Below are 27,071 nucleotides of genomic sequence, written 5' to 3'. Positions count from 1 at the left end.
AAATCGGCCTCAAATGATGCCCACCCGCCGCTCCCCAAGTGGTGCGAGCTCCTTGCCTCTACTCGCGCTCTGGCTACCTCCTTTTGTTGCTTCCACTTGTCAGGATTCTCGCGCACTGCTTTCTTCGCATTCTTCCAATCTTCTTTGTCCAAACAATCTGGTCTGTTCCACCCATGCTTAATTGCTTTTTGCACTTTGGAACGCTCCAAACAATCTGGTCTGTTCCAAACAATCTGGTTTGTTCCACCCATGCTTTTTGCTTTTTGCTTTTTGCATCCGAACCTTCATCAGGTCTTCATTGAAGAGGTCATCCCGTGTTGGAATGGGAAACTCGTCATGAAGCATGCTGATGCCTCTATCTTTTAAATCACTTGGTACTTCACTCTATGTGTTTAGGTCTTCATTGAAGAGGTCATCCCGTGTTGGAATGGGAAACTCGTCATGAAGCATGCTGATGACTCTATCTTTTAAATCACTTGGTACTTCACTCTATGTAGTGTCTAAACACATGAGAGCAAAGACCGCGCATGCGCGAGATCACCTTCTTGCCTTCATCATCCAAGATGATGCCACCACTGAAGTCGATGCAGTAAGGCAAGCCCTCTTGCCAGTCACCGCGTGGACCTGGGTGTCCCAGCAAGGGTCTCTAGCAGTGTGTCAACGGGGGTACGGATGTCATGTGTCTCCACTGGAGTCTGGGCCCCGATGCGAGGAGTGTCGACTGGAGTGACTCCTAGAGGAGTAGCTAGTGGTGTGTAGCCTCTAGGAACGGCTGTTAGTGGCGTAAAACCTGGTGTCGATGGAGATGTCGTGGCTGGTGTCGGGGCGGGAAAAGAAGGAGAGGGTAAAGAGCATAGTCGAACATGAGGCGGTGTCGAGGCGTCGACTGAGGCATCCCCACAACAACCACCGCCGCCACCACTAGAGCACCGACGACGAGACGAGTGTGAAGATCGTGTCGTCAACACTGAAGCTTCAGAGCGCGCTGAATGCTTTGAAATAGAGGGGGACGTGGCCGGAGTAGGAATGCGTGATGGTGCACGAGAGCGATGACGCTCCACGTACCACTCTCTCTGCTGGGGTGACAAAGAAGAAAGAAACTCCTCATCATCCATACCTGCATTAAACACATGAACATTTAAAGTTAATATTGAATGAATAGAGAAGAAAACATGGACAAGTAGAGAGAGCGGACTCATAAAGGGGGAGGGATTCCTCTGTAGACAATGACGCAATGATGCATATAGACAAAATGGACAAAAAGCCACGTGAATACAATATACATTATAAAACGGAGCTAGATTGTTCAAATACAATATTTATGGCTTTAAGAGGTCTCTCTCTCATCCTCGCAAAGCTCAGCATAACTTCCTATATCTATATAGAGCTCTCCATTTAAACAGATGTCCTCCGTTTCATTTTGTAGATCCTCTGCATGCACCCCATAGAGAGTAGCAGCTTGATGCTCGTCTAGCACCACCTCAGCGGCTTCTGACTGAACATCTTCTCCGATCTCCTCCATTGATGCCGCTGTGATTGGCACATGGCAGCCTTCATACGTCTGTGCCCTACAAGGGGCTACCTCTATGACGTACCACTAGTTTGATGCAGACTTTGGAGGATGAAATATCACCTGCCAGAGCCACATAACTTACATGAGAGCTTCCAAGCACATAACTTCTAAAATGGGATGTTAACTATTTACATACTTACTTTTTCACAATGCTCGGGTAGTACGAAAGTGTCTCTTAGGTCAGTCCATTTCTTAGTTGAAATCACCTCAAGAAAACCAGACTCTCCTCTACGCAGAGTAGCGTTGCGACCCTCCATGATTATCTTGAACCATTGCACGCTACAAGAGATTTTGAGGATCGGTTATAGAGGATTTTTTAAAGTGAGTTCCGCCACCACAGGATTTACATCAGAGGACCGTCGTCAACTAGACTGTTCAAATTTTTCCATGATTCCACAATCTTGAGTAAAACTCTTTTTGTCAATCCGTTCCACCCTAAAATGTCGACCTTTACACCATGCTCCTTTGTATGACTTATACACACCATGCTGCTGTGTATGACTTATACTACAACCAACAAAGATTATGAGTGGCCATTCAAACATCTAGAAAGTCACTAGTTGTACATTGCAAACTTACCTTGGTTGCGCAACCCCGAGAGTACTCCCACTCCTCCTCAGTCACTTCTTCACCGCACTGTTGTGCACTTTTCAATTGGTTGTGCAACCATCTTAAGCTCATGAATGTTGGTAGGCTCTCCAGACCTGTCGGATAGTGTATCGGTGGTCGTCTTCCCCGTCTCCTCTCGATTCGTGCCCTTTGTCACTCTTGATTTGCATCCTCATATTGTGAAATCCACTTTTACATCACTGGATTGTGAAGCATGCAAAATTGGTTGATTTTATCCTCTAGATCTTTCATCATCTTCTTCTCAACACCAAGATTGCACATGACAATCCCAAATATGCGCTCATCATCTATGGTTCGCCATAGCGTGTCCCGGGCTTTATCAAATCCATCTAGCCACTCTCCAATGTACACTAGGGACTCTGATACCAGCCAAACTTCTGCCATGCTACCCTCTGGACGTGCCTTCTGACGCACATATCCCTTGAGCGTTTTCATGAAACGTTCTAAAAAGAACATCCATATGGAATGTACTGCGCCAGCTATTTCCACCTCATCAACTACGTGAACAAGAAGATGCACTTGAATGGTTAGCATGGTAGTAGGAAAGTGTTTCTCAAACATGCACACAACCTCCGCAGTGTTTAGTTTGGCGAATGGTATGGAGTCTACGTTGATCTCCTTTTGTGAGATCCATTGCACCAACTTCGCAAGTTTGTAGATTGTGTTACGGACGTCAAGAGATAAACATCCCTCAATAGCCATCGGTAAAATAAACTGCAAAACACGTGCATCAATGATATTAAAGTCCACACACGAATTTGTTACACAATTCCCACTATGATATATTCCACTATGAACATACCTGACACATTTTATGCCAGTTGTGTGACTTCAAACCGGTAAGCTTTCCTTCTTTAGTAAAACACATTCAGAGCGAGTGCATTACGCCAATGGGGTCCGCAAAGATTGAATGGTCTCTCTTACTTTGTGTTCTTGGGCTCCTGTGAAAATCCATGGCACTTTACGGAGTTTTATCGATCCATTGGATGTTGTCTGCGGCCAATATTTCTCCATACGATCCACATTTCTAAGGTCAACCCTGGTTCCCAAAGTATCTTTCTTGCCGGTCAGATGGTCCCATGGTAGATTACCCATATTCTTGAATATGTGCATTGGATCGAGCAATTGATTGATCATGAGTCAGGGCCAATATGGTAACTCGTACCATAGAGATAGTCTCTTCATCCCCGGGGGCAAACCATCATCACACATCTCCTTCTGCTCTAACCATGCTTGTGCAGACATCCTCGGTGGCTCTCTTCCCAAAAGGCCATCGCCGAACACATGATTCTCTGGAAGATACGCTTGATGACCTTCGTAGATTTGCTTCTTCAATGAGGGCGCCCGACGTGCATTCAGTCTAGGTACACATGTGACACATGCTCTGTATCCGCTTGTTTGAAGCCCTGCATGTATACACATGATAATAGATAAGCTTGAGAAAAACCAAGATTTACAGTGTTTGAGTTTAAGTGTACATCACCTGAGCATTCTGTTAGTCCGGGATAGTCATGCATGGTCCACATTAGAATGCCTCTGATCAAAGCATTTCGTCGACCTATGTGTCGACTCATATCCACCACTTCTATGCCAATCCACAATTGTTGTAGCTCTTTCAATAGTGGACGAAGATACACATCCATATTCTTCACTTTATACCACCCCGGCACAATCAAGCTTAGCCATAGGTGCTCCTTCTTCGTAGTCAACCACGGGGGAATGTTGTAGTTAACGATGACAACGGGCCATACACTGTAAGATGTTGATCTTTGACCAAATGGATTTACGCCATCCATAGCCAGATCTAGGTGCAAATTTTGAGCTTCCCTGGCAAAATCCGACCATGTTTCATCTATATGTTTCCAGGCTGCACAATCTGCAGGAATCCGTAGCACACCATCCGAAGATTTATTCTCCTCATGCCATGATGCTAGGGCGGGCATGGACTTACATTCGAAGAAATGCTTGATGCGAGGAAGCATAGGAAAATGACGCAAAATCTTTTGCAAAATTTTTGTTCCGTGGAGATCTACTCGATATCTCTCGGAATCACATTTCGGACACTTCTCCATGTCTATGTATTCCCCTCTGAAAAGAATGCATTCGTTAGGATAAGCGTGGATCAAATTGTAATCCATCCCCAAGTTTTGCAAAATCTTTCTTGCTTCCAATCTGGAATCTGGAATCACATTATCAGCTGGCAATATGTGCTCTTTGAGCAATTTACACAACGAAAAAAATATGTTACAATTTGTAAAAATCTATCATATCATTATACATCTAGAGTTTTTATTAAAGTAAACTAATTGTAATAGATCACCCAAAAAGCGTTGTGACGCTACTGTCACTCCATCCAAACTTTCTCTGAATGTTGAGAAGAACCAGGAGCGCCTTCAATCTAGACACACGTGCTCCATCATACAATGGCGTATCGGCTTCACTTTTCATATCATCATAGATATGCCTTTCTGAATCTATGATCCTCTCGATCATTTCATCGATCTCGGGCTCAAACATTGCCTCGTTGGGAATGTGGTCTGTATGATCATCCCCCGAGCTATTAGAGGCTACATCTTGTGGCCTCACATATGCTGCTTGACCAAAGCACCTTTGAACACGTCTATTGGGTTGCGAGATTGCTTCCTATTAGCCTGCGTCAGAGTCCGACGAGTTATAATTGGCAACAACTCGATCTATAATAGATGGATCGAACTTGCCAAATTTGCGAACGTGCTGCAACAATGAAACGCGTCTTGTATGTTGCACATCATGCTTGCATTGATTACAAAGACATAAGATCCTCGTTGAGAGATAGGTGTTTCGGTTGGACGGCCCCACATCCTCGTCACTACTCATAATGAGGGTAAAAACCTTATAACCTGGACAACAAATTTAATCTTCTATTGGCATTCTTCGTCTTATCTCTCTCTCTCTCTCTCTCTCTCTCTCTCTCTCTCTCTCTCTCTCTCTCTCTCTCTTCACACTGTAAACTACCTCGCATTCTCTAGTCATGTCCAATCCCCACACACCTTGGTCTAGAGGTGCATGTAGATCAGAGCCACCGGGTTATAATCTCGTCTTTATTGGTCAATGCCTATATTTGTGGCTACAAGAAATCTACACACCCACGTCTACATGATAGTGCATGTAGTGGACAAAACCCCTTTGCCTCTTCTCTAGATGTAGCATTTCACAGCATCTTAACATCTTTTCATAGTAGATCTTTTCACCGTTCGTCTAACTCTAATTTTCTTACCGTAATCTCGAAGGTAGACTCTAATATAAAATCTCGATCCAAAATCTAATCTTAAATCTAACCTAATTGAACATGTGGTGATTTGCTCCATTGAAGGGTAAAACACATACAAATGGGGCTACTAGCTGCATAGATGTGAATGGGCCTCACATATACAAATACTTCAATGCAAGAGTTTAATAATCTCACCTCTCCACCCCGTCGATCCATGATCCACTCCTCTCTTTTAAGTCAGTCAGGTTTGGCATCTGTGCATCTGACCTCCGTGTCTGCATGTAGTCACGCATGCGTCTCCTCATCCAAGCATTATCAAATGTATTCTCCAGAGACGGAACTGGAAACTCCCAATGCAGTGTAGCAATAAGAGACCATGACAGACTACAGTGTGTCAGAAAACCTGTCTACACAACTGTCGTATGCGGCCCATCACCTGCTTCCCCTCATGGGTCATAATGATCTCATCAGACATACGATTGATGAGGTACACGTATCCCTTTGGCATGTCCCTCCCGTGAACTACAGCAACCCTGTCCGGTGAATGCTCATCGTTCAGGCCTCTAGGCGACCCCGATGCAATGTTCGGGTCACTCATCAGCATCTCCAACGCAGTGGCCGGGACACCACTCTCAAACGCATAGGCAGTATGATCCTTCGGTGTAGTCTGAGCAGTCTCACAAGCAGGGACACTCCTCGATGTGTCCTAGGGACTGTGCAACACATGAGCTCCAGGAACGACGTGCTCGTTGCCACAACAACCACCACCACTAGACTGTCGTGGAATTGCTGGTCCACATGGTCCATCGAACATAAATCTAGATCTAATTTAATCTTAAACTCAAAATAAACCTAAATTTAATCTAATATAACGTAAATCCAAATCTAACGCACGTAAATAAACCTAATCTAACCTAAATAAACCTAAATCTAATCTAGCGTAAATCTAAATCTAACCTAATCTTAAACGATAAAAAAAGGAACATGGTATAACCTTTCTATCACCCAAGTGTGGTAGATTGGTTATGCCATTTCCCTCTTGAATAACAGGTCTTGAGTTCAACTCCTCGTTGACTAGATCTTTAAGGTCTCTTGGGATAGTTTCCTCGACGCTAAAACTTTCTTCTTCTCGGGTGTGTGTGTGTGGGTGTGCCAATAAAAAGAGGAAAATGGTATAACCTTTCTATCACCCAAGTGTGGTAGATTGGTTATGCCATTTCCCTCTTGAATAACAGGTCTTGAGTTCAACTCCTCGTCGGTTATATCTTTAAGGTCTCGGGATAGTTTCCTACGACGTTAAATTAAACTCTCTTCTTCTCGGGTGCGTGTGTGTGGGTGTGTGTGTGCGCCAATAAAAGGGGGGAAATGCTATAACTTTTCTAGCACCCAAGTGTGGTAGATTGGTTATTCCATTTCCCTCTTGAATAATAGGTCTTGAGTTCAACTCCTCGTCGACTAGATCTTTAAGGTCTCCTGGGATAGTTTCCTACGACGTTAAAACTCTCTTCTTCTTCTTCTTCTTCTTCTTCTTCTTCTTCTTCTTCTTCTTCTTCTTCTTCTTCTCTCTCTCTCTCTCTCTCTCTCTCTCTCTCTCTCTCTCTCTCTCTCTCAATGTGTGTGTTTATGCATTCTTTGTTTAGGCATGTGTGTGTGTGTGTGTTTTTTGTTTATGCATGTGCTCTCTCTCTCTCTCTCTCTCTCTCTCTCTCTCTCTCTCTCAATGTGTGTGTTTATGCATTCTTTGTTTATGAATGTGTGTGTGTGTTTTGTTTATGCATGTGCTCTCTCTCTCTCTCTCTCTCTCTCTCTCTCTCTCTCTCTCTCTCTCTCTCTCAAAAACACAATGTGTGTGTGTGTGTGAGAGAGAGAGAGAGGGATAGAGAGATAGAGGGGAAGGGAACATGAGAGAGAGGAGAGAAAAGGAGCATACCTGGCTCTCCTTCCTCTCCTCGTGTGTGTGTGTGTGTGTGTGTGTGTGTGTGTGTGCGTGTGTGTGTGTGTGTGGAGAAGAAAGAGAGAGAGGGAGAGCGTGGGTTACCTTTGCTTGCTTGAGCGTCGAAAACTCAGATGTCGGCGTCGTTATGGGCGTCGCTAGTGTACTTGTAACCTAGCGACGCTCATAGCGACGCCGTGGGTTTTCACTTTTGAGCGTCGCACTGCGAGCGTCGCTAATATGAAGTACCTCTTCTAGTGAAAAGGCAATAAAGCATGGGTGGAACAGACCAGATTGGCTAGCCAAAGAAGATTGGAAGAATGCGAAGCGAGCAGCGCGCGACAATCTTGACAAGTGGAAGCAACAAAAGGAGGCAGCCAAAGCGCGAGTAGAGGAAGGGAGCTCGCACCACTTAGGGAGTGGCGGGTGGACATCATTTGAGACCGATTTTGTAAGTGTTTTTGCATTGGTCTTTAGGTTTGGTAGTTATATCTATTTGTACTTTTAAATTATAACATAATGGATTCTTTGTATGTTTTGAACAATGGGCGATGTGACAGGACATGACCCCACACCGTACAAGCACGAGTACGCGGGCAGTAAGGGCTTAAACGCCCTGATGGGCATTCTCAATTCTCGTGGTGGCATGGTTAGTATTTCCCTTTACTCTTTTACATTTGTTGTATTTTAATGGTAAGCTAAGAAAATAGATGGTTTTGTAATTATATGTTTATACTTATAGAAACTCTTTTTTTTTTTGTAGAATCCGATGAATACGCCGCTTGGATCCGATGAGATGTCTGATTAGCCGACGTCAGTCTAGATGTAGCCAGATAGCACTAGTTTTCTTTTGTCATAGCATGTATAATGAGATGATGTGTGTACGTCTGTAAGTATTAAAAAACGATGTATTTTTTTTATAACAACAATTGTGTTGTAACTATTACAATTGCAAAGCTTAACAATCAAGTGATTTTGCCTATGATGTGTATAATTTTGTCATTGAATCGCTTTTGTCAATTCATTTTCGTCCAATTACTTTTGTCAGTTTTGTATCTTTATTCTGCAAACAATATTATGCATGATGGAGTTAATGGTTATTTTGCCTTGTGGGTGATTACTTTGGGTCTATACCTTCCACTTTCTTTCAAAGGTGAATCTGTGCTTATCTTGGATTCATTTAGGTATACTCTATTCTGGAAGCATTCAATATGGTTGATGGGTGAATGCCCTGCCACCCAAAAAAATTTACTCTTGGGTATCGCTATAAGCGTCTCTATATAAGATTTTGCAACCGCGCTATAAGCGTTGCTACAGAAGGACTGCAATCGTCGCTATAGGCGTCCCTATATGCATCATTATTTAGAGACGATTATAGCAACATTCCCATAGCGACGCTTTTAGCGACGGTGGTAGCAATGCCGGGGAGTAAAAAAACCCAATGTATTTCCGTCACTAAAAGCGTCACAAGTGCACATAACCGCTTGTAGTAGAGAGAGAGAGAGAGAGAGAGAGAGAGAGAGAGAGAGAGAGAGAGAGAGGAGAGAGAGAGAGAGAGAGAGAGAGAGAGAGAGAGAGAGAGAATAGAGAGAGAGAGAGAGAGAGAGAGAGAGGGAGAAAGAGAGATAGAAAAAGAAAGAGGGAGAGATAGAGATATAGAGAATGAGAGAGTAGAGATATAGAGAATGAGAGAGTAGAGAGAGAGAGAGAGAGGGAGGGAGAGAATAGACAAAGAGAGAGATAGAGAGAAAGAAAGAGAGGGAGAGAATGAGAAAGAGAAAGAGAGAGAGGTATAGAGAAAGAAAGAGGGAGGGAGGGGGAGAGAATAGAGAGAGAGAGAGAGAGAGAGAGAGAGAGAGAGATAAAGAGAAAGAAAGGGAGAGGAAAATAGAGAGTTATAGCTTTAGGATTAGGGTTTAAATCTAGGGTTAGGATCAGGATTTAGATTTAGGGTTATGCTTAGGATTTAAAATTAGATAGAATGTAGAGATAGAAGATAGAGAGAGAGGGTAGAGAGTAGAGAGAGGATAGAGAGAGTAATAGTAGATAAGTCTCTTATTTTTCTCTGTACCCTATCTCTCTAGTCTCCACCCTCTCTCTTTCTATTATATTAGAAAGATAGAGGACAATAGGAGTATAGAGAAATCAATAGGAGTAGATAAATCTCCTATTGCTCTTTCTCTCTACTCTTCCTACCCCTCTCTACCTCTCACCCTAGGTTTCTTTCTTCTCTACCTCTCAGCTTAGGTTTCTTTCTTCTCTACCTAAGAAGAGATTCACCCCTCTAATCTATGAAAAATTGGAGTTGTTCATTGCAATAGGGCAAGTGGGACTGGGATTTATTATCTCAGTTAGCATACATGTTTACAGGGTTCGCAGGACACCATCAGGAACTATGGTCTTAACATTGGAGTCGTTTTAGACTTGCCTACGGCTTAATCATTATTGAGCTATTAGCAAGCTCAATAGCAACGAATGCCAACTTAGCACTAATAAACCCACTCCACTACTCTTTGCAATAAACAATATTCTAAACCACGCGTTGTTAGGAATTGGATCATGCTAGCTATGGTGGATGAAAGAGAAACATGGTGCAAGTGTGTGAGTGTGTGTAAGCAAGATTATCACTCAAGTGAATTAGGTTCCAAGATAGAATTAGCTTGGACTCATAAACACAATCTTGAGTATTGACTTAGCTTAGCACAAGCTCACCATAGGCAAGCATGTAGTGCAAAATGAGTTGTTGTTTATTGATTCAAGAAATGAGCTTTAAGTAGCTCTACAGCCTTGCTCCACAGTATGTGGGATAAATCCACTCTCCTCTCCTTGACTCACACCTTAGAGCAAAGCTCACACTTTACAATCCTCCCCTTGAGGTTTGGACTAAGACAAGATACTAAAGATGCATGATCCACACATGCTAACAAAATCCACATAGGATGGTGATATCCACACAGGAAAATAAAGTTCACAAAGGATGGTGATATCCACACAGGATGGTAAAATCCACACAAGAAAGATCCACAAAGGATGGTGATGTCCACAAAGGATGATAAGGTGGTATCCAAACAGGAAAAAGTCCTCCCCTACAAGTAGAGAGTCTGCATCTTCAAAATGGGTCTTCCCAAATGCTACCTTCGTCTTCGTCCTTTTTGTCTTCTACTATGTGAGTCGATCCTCTGTCAGGTCTCTTGCCTTCGTTGCTTCTGTTGTTGCTTCTACTACTGCTTTCTCCAGTGCTACTGCCTCCACTTGAGCAGCACCGAGAAGGAGGGTGTCCCTTCCTACCACATTTGTTGCAAGGTTTGTTTGTGTAGCAATCATTCGCTACGTGTCCCATTCTTCCACATTCATTCGCTATCATTCGCTACGTGTCCCATTCTTCCACATTCATAACACTTTCGTCTGTTTGTCAATGTTGATGGCGAATATCTTCCCCTCTAAGATGTTGCGATGAAAACTCCTCCTGATGGGGTAAGTGAACCTCTTTGCTTTCTTTCTTCTGCTTGGACTAAGTTGATTACATCTTGAAATGGTGGTGCTGGTTCTTTTTCTTTAAGAATTGTGACTAAGTGGTCATAAGAAGGTGGAAGTGCACTTAATAGTATGGCCACTTTGTCATCTTCTGGTACTTCAACTTGGATGTAAGTGAGCTGTGTGACAATGCTCTTAACCCTGTTCACTAGGCTAGCAATATCCTCCCCTTCAATCACAGTCACTTTGTAAAGCTATCTTTTAAGACTAACTTTGCTTCTCTTGGCCCTAGCTCCAAAATTACATTCTAGGACATGCCAGGCTTCATGTGCATGCTTACATTCATCTATGAAATACACATAGTTATCATGCAAAGAAGTCATGATAATTCCCAATGCTTGTTCGTCTTTGGCCAAATTATGTACACTTGCTATGAGTGTAGATGCCCTAGTGTGCACTCCATCGGGTTCGGCTTGTTGCTCTAAGGCGGTGCTAATGACATACCACAAAAAAAATTTCATAAGGTAGCCTCTTAACTTCGTTTGCCAACTGTGAAATCCCTCCCCATTGAATTTCTCTATTCCCTTGTCTCCCATTTGTGCCAATAGAGGGGTCTTAGCTTAGGAGACTCTCCAAGCCAGTGTCTGCCTCTTTACACGAGCACAATCGATGATAGAAAGTTTATTTGCAAAATTTTTGTGCTTGTTTGAAAGATTTGAAATTTTAATATCTTCTTAATGAGATGTGAAGTACCTCACATATACATTAAATACTTCAATGCAAGAGTTTAATAATCTCACCTCTCCACCCCGTCGATCCATGACCCACTCCTCTCTTTTAAGCCAGTCAAATGTATTCTCCAGAGACGGAACTGGAAACTCCCAGTGCAGTGTAGCAATAAGATAATCCTTGGAGGCTTTATCTTGAGCCCTCCAAGAGACCATGACAGACTACAGTGTGTCAAAAAACCTGTCTACACAACTGTCGTATGCGGCCCATCACCTGCTTCCCTTCATGGGTCATAATGATCTTATCAGACATACGATTAATGAGGTACGCGTATCCCTTTGGCATGTCCCTCCCGTGAACTATAGCAATCCTGTCTGGTGAATGCTCATCGTACAGGTCTCTAGGCGACCCCGATGCAATGTTCGGGTCACTCCTCAGCATCTCCAACGCAGTGGCTAGGACACCACTCTCAAACGCATAGGGAGTATGATCCTTCGGTGTAGTCTGAGCAGTCTCACAAGCAGGGACACTCCTCGATGTGTCCTAGGGACTCTGCAACACATGAGCTCTAGGAACGACGTGCTCCTCGCCACAACAACCACCACCGCTAGACTGTCGTGGAATTGCTGGTCCATCGAACATAAATCTAGATCTAATTTAATCTTAAACTCAAAATAAACCTAAATTTAATCTAATATAACGTAAATCTAAATCTAACGCACGTAAATAAACCTAAACTAATCTAACATAAATCTAACTCAAAATAAACCTAAATCTAATCTAATCTAACCTAAATAAACCTAAATCTAATCTAGCGTAAATCTAAATCTAACCTAATCTTAAACGATAAAAAAAGGAAAATGGTATAACCTTTCTATCACCCAAGTGTGGTAGATTGGTTATGCCATTTCCCTCTTGAATAACAGGTCTTGAGTTCAACTCCTCGTTGACTAGATCTTTAAGGTCTCTTGGGATAGTTTCCTCGACGCTAAAACTTTCTTCTTCTCGGGTGTGTGTGTGTGGGTGTGCCAATAAAAAGAGGAAAATGGTATAACCTTTCTATCACCCAAGTGTGGTAGATTGGTTATGCCATTTCCCTCTTGAATAACAGGTCTTGAGTTCAACTCCTCGTCGGCTAGATCTTTAAGGTCTCGGGATAGTTTCCTACGACGTTAAATTAAACTCTCTTCTTCTCGGGTGCGTGTGTGTGGGTGTGTGTGTGCGCCAATAAAAGGGGGGAAATGCTATAACTTTTCTAGCACCCAAGTGTGGTAGATTGGTTATTCCATTTCCCTCTTGAATAATAGGTCTTGAGTTCAACTCCTCATCGACTAGATCTTTAAGGTCTCTTGGGATAGTTTCCTACGACGTTAAAACTCTCTTCTTCTTCTTCTTCTTCTTCTTCTTCTTCTTCTTCTTCTTCTCTCTCTCTCTCTCTCTCTCTCTCTTCCTCTCTCAATGTGTGTGTTTATGCATTCTTTGTTTAGGCATGTGTGTGTGTGTGTTTTTTGTTTATGCATGTGCTCTCTCTCTCTCTCTCTCTCTCTCTCTCTCTCTCTCTCTCTCTCTCTCTCTCTCTCTCTCTCTCTCTCTCTCTCTCTCTCTCTCTCTCTCTTACACCTTTGAGTTCTTCTTTGATGCCTGGGATGAGCCTTTGAAGATTCAATAGTTGGCTTGGAGTGTGAAGCTTTGCAAAATTTGTTGTTGTTTCCACCTCAGACTCGACAATAGAAATGCTTTCTTAATTATAAGCACCGTTTTTGTAAGATGCTAGAGCCAAGACGTGGGAATACCTTGAGCTTGGGAGCTTTGGGCCTCTTGGAGGTTTGCCTTGGATTCCCCGTTTGCTTCGGGTCAAGGTTTTGATTTGACTGGCCACCAAGGTACTCTCTGACCTGTGGGAATGCGCCCCTGTGAGGGGGTGAGCTTATAAAATTGAAGGCTTTAAGGCTCTTGAAGCCAGCGCCGTGGGAAGCGGGGCCCAACAGGGTCGGGTAAGCCTGGCAAGGCGGGGGCAGGCGGGCATGAACGTCGGGCAGCGAGCAGACGGGCAACGCGCCGAGCAGTCGTCGGTAGAAAAAAGACGCACGCGCTTGGGAAATCCCCCTTGCGGACCCGCCAGGGCTGCCAAAAAGCTAATTTAAATCCATTTCGGGTCCGCCCAAGTTGCCGAGTTTAGGCAGTTGAATTTGACCTCGAAACCTTCATGCCAAATTTGGATTGCTCAAATTGGGCTAGCCAACATGACAATGTGCTCCCTTGTGAAATAGCCTCCGAAAATTAAATTGTTAAGCCGAGTCGGCAGGTCCTTTCCCACACAAACTCACACGCACACACCTATTTTTAGACAATTTTGAGGATAGCTTTAATGGAGTTCTCGGGCTCGGTTTGCAGAGCTTGAAGGCTCCACGGAGAGCTTGCGTTGAGCACTTAGAGATGAGGTTAATGTTGTTAGGCAATTGCAAAGGTGGAGATATTAATTGGAGGTGCAAATCACTAGAAATTTGACACAAGAATGGTTTAGAAATGCAAAAATTGAATGCTAATCTTCTCCCTAATCAAGCCTATCTAGCCATGGAGGATAGTGGCCTCTTGGGTGTGCCAAGGACATGCCCACACATAACTAGATTAGAGCCTAATTAGTGAGATGCAACTAGTTATGAAAAATGTTAATGGGCGGTGACAATGAAATGCTAGTCGGTCTAGTAGAGATGCTAATAATACACACACACTAATGCATAATGAGAATCCTAGCTAGCACACCATAGCTCTGATACCAAATGTTAGGAATTGGATCATGCTAGCTATGGTGGATGAAAGAGAAACATGGTGCAAGTGTGTGAGTGTGTGTAAGCAAGATTATCACTCAAGTGAATTAGGTTCCAAGATAGAATTAGCTTGGACTCATAAACACAATCTTGAGTATTGACTTAGCTTAGCACAAGATCACCATAGACAAGCATGCAGTGCAAAAGGAGTTGTTGTTTATTGATTCAAGAAATGAGCTTTAAGTAGCTCTACAGCCTTGCTCCACAATATGTGGGATAAATCCACTCTCCTCTCCTTGACTCACACCTTAGGACAAAGCTCACACTTTACACGCGTGTAGTTACTTGGGTGCATTTTTTCAAAGGCTAAGAGAAGTAGTAACCAAAGCTTTGATCTCTATCTATCCCTACCCTCTCTAAACATGAGATAGAAATATGTACCACTCAAAGGTATGCACTACTAGCCCTTACTTAGGTCTAATAGTATGTGTGTAAGATATCCTATTACTTACCTACCTTTAATGTAGATATCGAACGAGAGACCACCTACTAGAGAACAACCTAGTCATACTTCCTTTGGTTGGTTCACGTCCCTGATGGGCTCCCATCCAAGGTGCAAGATGTTGCTCTAGTGGACCCAACTCTTGAGTATGCATGGCCCTCTTACACCTATGAAGGTGCGAGCCCATCTATCCAGGTTCCTCCACCAGTGGTAGATCACAAATTCCAGTGCACACTCTCTTTGCAAGACAAGTACCTCTGTTCAATGGAGGGATTGTTTGGCCACTACACTCCTTAGCAACTTGTGACCTACCGTCTTTCTCAGTAGAACATGCCATGGGGGATCCATGTAGGGACTCCCTACATCCACAGCCTCACATTAATGGCACCTCATTCTGTGGTCCCTTCTTATCAACCTACTTCCCTTTCATCTCATGACCCCACTCTCCTTCCATCACAAGGTCCCACACCATTCCATTCGACTCCTGCCTTGCCCGAGCAACATCGACAGTCCACAGCGCGTCAATGTTCATCTCCTGAAGATTAGCTTTAGAAACTTCGGTATTTTTATCTTTGATGTCAAGTGGTTCAAAGTCATCACTAGTGGGCCTAATGCAATTGTGCACAAAGATAAGAGTGGATTAATTCAAGTGACCTCTAGACGAATGTGGACAGATGCTTGGGATACATTTGTACTTCCATAGCATTGTGAACAAGTTGTGTTCACAATCAATTCACTATGGGATAAAAAGGACGAAGAAGATTTTTCTAAATTGTGCTGGCTCTACGGTTGTTCAAGTTCCTCCACAGAGCAAACAAGTGTGTGAAGGATTGGAGGTTGAGGTCAAAGAGATTCATGACCAAAGTGCACGGCCAATGGATGCAGAAAATGACGATTTTGAGCTAGAGGTCAATGGTGAGCAGATGCCTGAACCTCGGGAAATGAGCTCTCTATGCAGCTTGATGCATAGAGAGCAAAGTCAAAGTGAAGTTCGATGACAAAGGTGCTAAAGTACAGATACATAGATATCTTTGGTGCATCAGCTCTCATAGAAGATGAGAGATCGAGTAATGATTTTTGTTAAGAACTCTTTTGTATTGAACACTCACCTATAACAGATTTTTATTCTACAACATTGAATAGATATAGTGATTTGTGTTGCAGCTTTGTTTTTTTTATATTTGCATTGCTTAAGTTGTTCTTTTATGGATATGTAAACTAACATAATGTATCTGTGTTAACCACTAAAGTTCTCCAGGCATGCCCGATGACGACTCACCATTTTCTCCTAGGTTTAGTTTTCCAATCACTTGGTCGGCATCTTACCTGAGCAGATGGGTTCCTTCAGATCACGGTTTACAGTGGAGTAGGTTTCTTACGCACAGACCCTTTGAGGAGCAGGTCCCTCTAGACCAAGTACAATCGGCCCTACACCTAGGACGAGTGTATCCCCTACACTAACTAGCCATACACCTCTATCGAGTATGCAAGTTACACTGACAGCTTATTCTTCTTCGAGACAAGGTAGGCATCATTCTGAAGGTGGTGGTTGTTGTGGTAAGAGTTCTACCAATGCATCCACACCATCAAGAGAGCGTCCATCTCTCCCTTCAATAGATAGTTCACCGGCAGGCACACCGCATACACCTTGGGAATCACATGAGCATGATTCTAGCTCGGGGGGTTCACTATGTGTAAAACTATCATATCACGTGCGTTCAAGACATGTTTGGAAGACCCCTTATCTGTGAACTTTGTTAGGAATATAATGTACCCTTTTCTTTTAAAATCTGTAAGTTTTCTTCAAATTTGAAAAAATATTGTCGTTATGTATATATATTTCTATAATTTTCAAGAACACTAAATACCCTTCTGTTGAACTCACGTGATAGGTTACATTTTTCTTAGGTGACCTCCCCAGGGATTCTAGCAAGGTTGACAAGACCAGGGATAGGGTTGTTGTCATGAATAGGGCAAGAAAGACCATGTGACAGAGAATTTGGTAGCTCTGTACATTTCATTTTGGTCACTCTTTGATGGAGGTTTGGGATGCTCAGGATGATGGGAGAAAGAATTACATTGTCGATGCCATTCACAGAGAGTACAAGCCGACAAAGGGGTATGATCTAGTCTCAAATGACTGGATCTTGAGTGTGACGATTGCCATGATGTCACACCATCGATCAAAGGACATAGATAGGTACAAGGCTGGTAGTCCAAATCGAGCATGGTTGGATGCAGAGGAGTGGAAGGGGATTGCACGAGAGACATAGAACAATCTTGAGAGATTTCAACAACAAAGAGATGCAGCTAGAGCATGCTTGGAGTCTGTTGGAGCATCACATCTTGGGAGTGGAGGCTACAAAATTCTTTGATATGATTTTGTAAGTATTATATGTACGCTTTAAATTGTTGGATATGTATATGTTATCTTAATATTTATCTTATGGTTAATTGCCTATTTTGCAGGCTACCATGAAGCACCCTCAGATATGCTGAGAGGATAAGCATGGGTACAAGCATGGACTTGTGGCCCTTTTGACCCAGCTTCAGCAGGAGGGAAAAGCCGTCAATTGAGAGGCATTACCATGAGGGTGACATCTTCCATCTATGCTTTTTTGTAGTTATGGTCATCCTGGCGATTGTATTCATTGTATACAGTTTGACGTTTATGCTTATGGTTCGATATTTATGCTCTTTGTTATGTTTATGCTTATGGTCTTGCGATCTGATACGGTTATTGTGTTGAAATCAAGTCATCGCTATGATAATGCTTTTGGGTTGATGTTATGATCAGACTTGTTTCAATCGCTTGTTTGTTATGGTTTGGTATCCAAGTTACGGTTATGGTTTTGTAATCATATAGTGGATATGATCTTTGGTTATGTTTTTTCAATTAGGTTATGATTATGGCTTGGTAATTATGTTGTGGATATGATCTTTGGTTATGTTTTTGCAATCAGGTTATGGTTATGGTTATGCTTTTGTAATTATGTTGTGGATATGCTCTTTGGTTATGGTTTTGCAATCAAGTTATGGTTATGGCTTGGTAGCTATGTTGTGGATATGATCTCTGGTGATGGTTTTTCAATCAATTTATGGTTATGCTTTTGTAAATATATTGTGGATATGATCTTTGGTTATGGTGCTGCAATTACATTATGGTTATGGTTTTGCAATTATGTTGTGAATATGGCAACAGTTTGTAAATCATGTTACATTTATGGTTTGAGAATCTTCTTATCATTATGGTTACGGTTTTCAAGTCATGGTACAATTATGGCTTGAAATTTTTCATATCGTTATAGTTACAATTTTCAAGTCATGTTTTAGTTATGGTTAGAAAATATTCATATTGTTGTGCTTATGGTTTGGGAGTTGATGTTATGGTTATGCTTCTGGAAGCTTGTTATGTTTATGGTTTTGATTTTGTGGTTTTGTTATGCTTACAATTTTGTTGATCTGTACTAACTGTACTTCTTGCTCTTCAATGCCAAAATGTAGGTGGAATGCGGTTGCTTTTGCACTCTTCCTTTCGACGGAGAGGGTTGGTATTTGGTGATGTAGTACATGCAATATCATTTGCCAGTCCTCTCTACCCACAGACACTGAAAAACACGTAGGAAATAATCATACTATTTCAGCGTGCTTTTAGACGTGCATACAAATGGTTATAGCAACGGTTATTGTGACAAAGAAAAAACTGGTGCATACCGATAATACGATGCCAATGCAAATACCGACACTTACATTGCAATGTCCAATGCCCACAATCTACTAACTGTCTCACTGATATCAAACTCTATCTAAGCTCAAGAACATAGTGCACATGATGCAGCGTATATGATGCACCATTGGGAAATGACAAGCAAACATCTCCTACACCTGCACATGCAATATCATATGCCAAACCATCGCCCAAGTGTAGACAACCAAAGCTCCCACTAGAGAAGGTGCTAAACCTCACGATGCGGTGTGATGTGAAAAATTGCATCCTCATCTAGTAACCAATGAGGAAAAGTGTCACCTCTCAAAGACATGTAATCAGGAGAAATGTTAAAGGCAAACGTGACATCATCATATTGGCATATGAAGCCACTATTGTAGCATGTGTCAAAACCTCATGTGTATCATGCATAGATCTTTGCTTCTGCCTCATATGTCTGAAACAACGGTATGTAATGTGACCACAATGCTATCTCTCACGAGTCATCACCGTAGACCCTAAACTCTCATACATGTCTGCTAAGTGGATGCCAAGAAATCAAACTATGGCAAGAAATCCTGGGAGAAATCTAGCAAAGTCTCCCCTGTAAACTGAGTAAAGAACTCCAACAAAAGCTCAACCATAGACCATGCCAAACTGGCAACAAAGTGGGAGATAACTAGTCAATCACTACACAATCATGGAAATCATGATTAGACGCATCAAAATCGAATCTCACATATGCATAAAATCAGCTCCACAATATACTATATCTGTAAGCATACAATCTGGGACGAACAGCCCAACCGAGCATAAAACGCATAACCATAAACACAAGTAGTGAGCAAACTAGCTCAAAATGCATCCCATAAGAGAATATGCCTGCAAAAAACTGTGAAACCTGTGATGACTGGCAAAGTCTATAGCCACACGAGCATATGAAACTCTCACTTCTGTATAAAAAATTGGCAACACAAACAACGTGTAAAATGCATCAACGAAGCTGTTTTGGTAATGCGCAAAACAGACTCGATTTCTCATCCACAGATATACACCAAGTCAAAAGTGACTAAACGCTCTCCAACCACGATGAAGAGAAGCAAGACAAAACCTGTGGACCGTAATAACAAAGAGAATAAACCTTTTTGAGACCAATCCGTCTCAATCACAAATCCATATATGGCACACATGTACCATAAGTATGGGTACCGGGCTCACTCCTGCACGAGTAGCTCTATGGACAACTCCACATGTCCAAAACACTTGTATACTTGTGAGCCTGGTATCCGCGAGCTATACCTAGCTCAATCTGTATTCGCGAATACATAGATAGCATAAATTGCACAAAATTGTGCTAAAACCACTCTCTGGAATGCCCCACGCAGTCATACAATTCATACAAAACCGCATCCAGATGTGTAATAATCCAAAAGTCACATCCCAAAGCATCACTTGTATACACAAAAACAAGGTGAATTCCCTCTCAAATAGCACCACAGTGTGCCATACATAGCCATAGATGCAAACAGCACAATGCTTTGCAATGTAGGAATCAAATTGCCAAGCTTCGATATGTTGAGGTTGTTGTAGGCTGCTGTAGAAAATTCAATGCTCATAATTTCAAAATTTTGATATGACCAGTGTGTCCAAAACATGCCAAAACCCCAAGATAGACTCCTGGATCAGATATATCCGAGTCCGATTGTGAGAGATATGTCAGAAACAAACTTGTTATTGTTGCAAATGTTGTAATTCCAAGCAAAATTTCAAAAAATCAACATCACCATCACGTCCGCAATGTGCCAAAACTCGAATCTAGACTCATGTATCCAAATCTAGACTCATGTATCATATCTATCCGACTCCATATGACGGAGATATGCAAAAAACACTTTTTCAAGAGTCAAATTCAGCAATGGCTTGCTACACAAGATGAATATACATGCCTAAGCTCACATCTGCAATTTGGGCTTCTCTTGCATTGCAATCTATGTGCACACAATGTCGGCGTAGAAGCTTCCATGTACAAGAGCAAAACCGCACGCAAACATGTGATGCGTACATGTTGCCAAGCTGCTCCCTTCTCCCATCTCTTGAATCTATTACCGTCAATATGCTTGTCATTGCAATGCCATCGACTCGATCGTCACACTACACCCGCGCAAAACCAAAGCTCTAATACCACTTGTATGGTAGTGATGTGCGTGAACATACTTAAGACTGTCAGGGCACTTTTTTTCCCTCACTAGGAGGTTTTTTCTTCGCATTCTTGTATACACCCATTACTCTAGGGCTATCTTATCTTGTATCTGCATACTTAGCAGTACACTCTCCATTGTGTGTCTTGATCTTCTTCTCCATCTCTAAGCTGTGTGTGCATTCTTGCAATCCTAACTTCAACACTAAAGAAATGGAGAGATGGGCTACTAAAGAGAGAATCATGCCTACCTTGTAGTGGTTGTCGTTTGCCCCTTGATGGCTAGCTATCAAGCTATCACATGCTCTTTAAGACAAGGTTCCACTTCCAAGATTCTTCTTTTGTTACATTTTGATTGCCATGTATGATTAACTGTGCTCGTGTTGATTAATACTAGATTGGTAACATGAGACTGTTATGTACTCTTAACCAAGCAATTACCTAGAATCATTACAAGGGATACTAATGAGATCTTAAAGAGTTTGATATCCACAAAGATAGCTTATGAACTGAAAAAAATTGGAATTTTTTGGGCCTATGGATTTCAGCTCTAGAATTTTCTTTCATAAGCACTTTCCAACTTAAACTGTGCCAAAAAAAATTCAGATGTTTTTAATCATTCCTTAATAAATTGACCATAGGCCACCATAAAACGTCTCTTAGTGAGTCCTAGGATGCTACATAAGTAGCCTTCATAGGGTTTTTTAATGAAAGAGTGTGTGGCTGACAAAATCTACACAAACCTGGTAGTACCAGCCTTCCCTGCACTATCTGCATGCATTGCATCAACTCATGACTACTCATCACGAATGGATGTCATTGCCAACACTAGGATGGCTACGTCCCTCTCATCCATAGGTGGAACCATGCCTCCTGGTATCAACTTATCAACCACTATCATGAGCATATCAAAGAACTACATGTCCATTATCTCCGCATGTGTCTCTAGGGAGCAGACCCGCTCTACCTCTATCTACACAAACTCTGACAAATTGACAATATATGTTGTGTCTCACTGGAGAAATCCCGCTCCATCTCTGTCTCTACAGAGTCTACTGACATGTCCTGCACAACTGCATGTTGTTTTCAAACATACTAGAGCGAAGGAGACACATCTTGTCTCTCACTCATCACATGCGAGCAACAAAACCGAGACTGTATCGTCTCGTACCTCAGATACATACATAGGATATACCAAGACACTCCGGGCTCCCTTGTGTTGGGTTAGATGTCGAAGCATGCTCCCTAATCACCAATGGCTTAGCATTAGGCTATTGTGGATGAAGCCATAGCTTAATCATGGTGTTAGCGTTAGAATTAGAGAGATGGAGATTAGGGTTAGGCTATGCCAAGAGCAAGAGCATAGAGAGAGAGAGAGAGAGTATAGACACAACGATAGACTCAAAGTTCTTTATGCTTCATTAGAGAATAGCCTCTTAAATAGGTTTAGTGCTTTACAAACATTGGCTAGAGAGGTTGCATCCTCTTGCTATTGGACCATGTCATCATTTATCTCTTTCGAGGTGGCTAGAAATATTTCTCACATGGTGCCACAAGTTGGGCTTACCCTAACACCTTGGCAATCATTAGTGATCCACGATGCATCTGGAAAGACCGCTCTCTAAGCAGTATTTAACACCCATAGTCTGCTAACTATTTCACTAAGATCAAGCTTTATCTCAGCTAAGGAATATAGAGCGCATGTCGTAGCGTATAGGATGCACCACTAGGTAATGACAAGCAAATATCTCCTACACCTGCAATGTCAAATGGTGAATCATCAACAAGTGTACACAACCAAAGATATCACTAGAGAAAGTGCTAAACCACTCACAATGTATGACGTGGTTTATTGCATCCTCATTTAGCAACCAATGGGGAGAATTTCAACCTCTCAACGACGTGTAAGTAGGAGGAACGCTAAATGTAAACATGACATCATTGTCATTGGTATATGAAGTCACCACTCTAGCATGTGTCAAAACCTCATCTGCAGCTTGTATACATCTCTATAATTGTCTCATACGTCTGAAACAATCGCACCCAATGTGCCCTATTATGTGATCACAATACCAGCATCACAAGTATCAACAACTATAAGACTGTCGTCTCTTACGAGTGATCACCACCGACTCTAAACTATCATACATGTCTGATATACGGATGTCAAACCAAAAACCATGCCAAAATGGCAACAAAGTGGGAGATCACTCAACCACTACACAATCATGAAAACCATGATTAATTGCATCAAGACGATGCTAGCATATGCGTAAAACGGCTCCACAACCTACATGCATAAACAACGTCACTAAACCAAGTGAGCCCAATTGACAACAAACAGGTCAGCTAAGCATAAAGTACATAACCATATACACATGTAATGAGGACACATGCTTAAAAATGCATCCCACAAGAAGATTACCTGCAAAGATTTGCAAAGCCCTGCAAAACATGTAAAGCGTGTGACTACCTGTAATCAGTGAGCACATGAGCATATGCAACTAACAAAACTTATCAAAGTGAGAGCAAAAAACTCGATCACTGTCAAAGTGGGAGTAAATCTCGACCACTAAACAATAAAGAGAAAACTGAAAATACACACAAAAGATGGCTAGAATCTAGAAAAATCCAACAGAGTTTCTCCTGAAAACTGAGTAAAAACTCAAAAAATCTCACCTAACTGCATAAAGTATAAACAGACGCTCAATGTCTAAGTAGACACATCCACAAATGGTATACATAACCTACCAAACCGTGGCAAATAAACTCACTCTTAAATGAGTGGCTCTATGGATGACTACACCTATCCAAAATACTTATGAATCTGCCACTTGCAAGCTGTAACTAGGTCACACAATATCCGCACATGCAGACATAGCATAACCGCACAAAATTGTGCTCAAACTACTCTCTAGAGTTGACCCACACACTCATACATGAGTACTATCTATGCCGCATAATCCGTACTGAAAACTGGTACACAACCATTGAGAAAAAACACTGAAATCTGATACACACTACCTTGTCAATCGTAAAACTCGTCGTAAAAAAACCAGATACATCGCACAACAAGCCACCTATGGTCCTAAAAGTTGTCTCGCTCGAGGGAAATGTTGAGGTTGGGAAGCTATGGTGGATGCAATCGAAGGGCTGCCATGGCGTGGAGGATGGCGTGCAACAGAATGAGAGAGAGAGAGGGGAAAGAGAATTCGATACAGAGCCTGAAAAGAAATTATCAGAGAATTCGGTATCAGAGCTTGCCCGCCGGCCTCGGCTCGGGTCGACCCGAAGAAGCCCTGTGGGAATCGATGACTGCAGAGAAGAAAGCAAGCTTGTCCATCTACATCAAAGCAAGAGAACACGGCATCAACAGATGCGCCTTGGCATTTGATAAGCTTTTGACACTTAGTGACGTCATCTGCAGAAATTTAGCCCGCCTTCTGTGGCTTGCAGAAAGTCGTCAACAAGATTTTATTTCCTCGAGCTTTATGTGCACTAGCACTAAATTACACGCATGTATGAAGAGATTGTCCACGATCACAAGAGCCTGGAGGAGGAAGGGTTCATGGAGTCGTGGCTTCAAACCGGACAAAGTAATCCACTGAAGCTTGAGAATCACAACTGTAACGTAGGCTAAGATGCCAAACAGCATAGGCGTAGGGCTGTCTACTCAAAGGAGCATCGAGCTCGGCACCAGAGGGTGTGACTGTCATCGCAGGCCACAGAAGGCGGGCTAAATTTATGCAGATGACGTCGCTCAAGTGTCGAAAGCTCATCAAAATGCCAAGGTGCATCTGTTGATGCAATGTTCTCTTGCTTCGATGCAAGTCGATAAGCTTGCTTTCTTCTCTGCAAGCAGCGGTACCCACAGGGCTTCTTCGAGTCAAGCCGAGGCCAGCGTGCACGCTCTGATACCAGCTTTATATACATTGTAAGGTTCTTTCATTATAAATCAACAAAAATAGTGTGATTTTTACTCTCTGGTTTTGCAGTGTCGATCTCTCTCTCTCTCTCTCCTCTCTCGTTCACCTCTTCTACTGCACCTTCTCCATGCCATGCCTCAAAGGTGGCATCCCCCATAGCATGTGCCTTACAACTGGTATCAAAGCTTGTATGCGTTGATGGGACCATCTCTCAAGACACTGCAGGTGAGAAGCTTCTCAAGATGCCGTTGTTGGAGTGGTATGCAGAGACAGTGGCAACTCTAGGCGACACCTGCAAAAGCATATCAAAACACTAGCAAACAGTAGCCAAGCCCCTGAGCAGTAAAGGCAGCCAGTACCGAGCACAAGCAGCAAATCGGGCAGAGGGAGATCGAGCATAACCCACTATTCTCTGTGTACTGGCTTACTGGTGCTTTTTTCGAACCTTCAAGTGCCAATTTGGCCTCTACAACGCATACCTGCTTCGACCTTTCATGTCTGCACCATTGTTGAATAGAGATCTTGTTTTTAATTTAGTTATTTCACATGTCATTGCTATGGCCACCCATTTGGTCTTGAGTTTTTTATGCAAGCGGATATTCCCACTCGACAAGGTGTAAGTTACCCCATACGTGCTTGGCTCGTACATATTTGAGGGTTTTTTTTCAAACTCCGTCAATTGCAGTGATTTTGGCAGTATCGGCAATCAAGCATGGATCCATTACATGCACCTTTTCTACATATCAATATTAATATTTTGCACTTTTGTGAAAATATTCAGCTATGTCGGTATTATGCCTACACATCTTGGTATGTATACAAACATTTATTGTTCAAGGATTACAAGTCATCGACGCTCGCAACAACGAAGACGGATTTGCTTCGAGACGACTCTACGTTGGCATGTTTGGTTTCAAAACCGGCTATCAGCATCATTACATATATTGTCCTAGTTCTATGTCAATTTTTCTACTTGGCAATCTTGTACAGGATATAGACACTGCCATCCATAAATGGTAAAACCTCCCAATTTTTTGTCAGTTCTCAACCTATGTTTACCGCTTCTCATGAGGTTATTGGGTACACCTGAAACCCAAGGTTTGGCAGTGAACCAAAAACTCCATCTATTGGCAGCTAATTTTTTGACCTACACCCTATCTGTTCAAGGGGGGGTTCTACTATCATAGCACCAGGTTATGGATACACCAAAAATCCTTGGTTGTGAGAGAACCTAAAACTCACGGTTGCCGAGTATACCAAAAACTCGAGGTATCATGAGAGGGTCTGTCTAGTTCGGGCTTGAGGGGGGGATTGTTGGGTTTCAAGCCTAGATTGTCGACACCCATGGGAAACGGCTTTTATAGCCATGCAGTCACAAGTAAAAGTTAAAGTGCAGTTGTGCATGAAAGCCTTTGCTTTATATACATTGTAAGGTTCTTTCATTATCAATCAATAAAAATAGCGTGATTTTTGCTCTCCGGTTTTGCAATCTATCTCTCTCTCTCTCTCTCTCTCTCTCTCTCTCTCTCTCTCTCTCTCTCTCTCTCTCTCTCTCTCTCTCTCTCTCTCTGCTCACTCGTTCACCTCTTCTGCTGCACCTTCTCCACGCCATGCCTCAAAGGTGGCATCCCCCATAACATGTACATCTTTCCCCTCTATCTCTCTCATTCTGTTGCACGCCATCCTCCATGCCATGGCAGCCCTTCGATTGCATTCACCATAGCTTCCCAACCTCAACAGATGGTATCAGAGCCTGCCCGCCAGCCTCGGCTTGTTGACTCGAAGAAGCCCTGTGGGAACCGCTGCATGCAGAGAAGAAAGCAAGCTTGTCGACCTGCAACGAAGCAAGAGAACATGGCATCAACAGATGCGCCTTGGAATTTTGATGAGTTTTCGACACTTCAACAACGTCATCTGCAGAAATTTAGCCCGCCTTCTATGGCCTGCGCGACAGTCTACGTCATTGCTGTGTTTGTCTGCAAAACAAAAAGTCGTCAACAAGATTTTATTTCCACTTTTTTTATTAACCAACCTAATTAACCCTTTAAGCTAGTGGACAATCACATCCTCCAATGCCGAGCTCGATGCTCCTTCGAGTAGACAACCCTACGCCTATGCTTCAGTGGATTAAATTGTCCAGTTTGAAGCCACGACTCCATGAACCCTTCCTCCAGGCTCTTGTGACCGTGGACAATCTCTTCATACATGCGTGTAATTTAGTGCTAGTGCACATAAAGCTTGAGAAGTCTTCATCACCCCTTAAAGCACGCCTCTTCAATTGGCAGAGATCTCTTCAAACTATTTCAGTTCGCGATGTGTTGAAGGTTGTTTCGGAAATTTCTCGATTTACATATGGGTTGTGCTCGAGGCACATGAAAAAGCG

Source organism: Adiantum capillus-veneris, chromosome 18, assembly GCF_014529385.1.
Source record: "Adiantum capillus-veneris isolate H3 chromosome 18, ASM1452938v2, whole genome shotgun sequence".
Lineage (NCBI taxonomy): Eukaryota > Viridiplantae > Streptophyta > Polypodiopsida > Polypodiales > Pteridaceae > Adiantum > Adiantum capillus-veneris.
Note: the sequence above shows the minus strand (reverse complement) of the source record.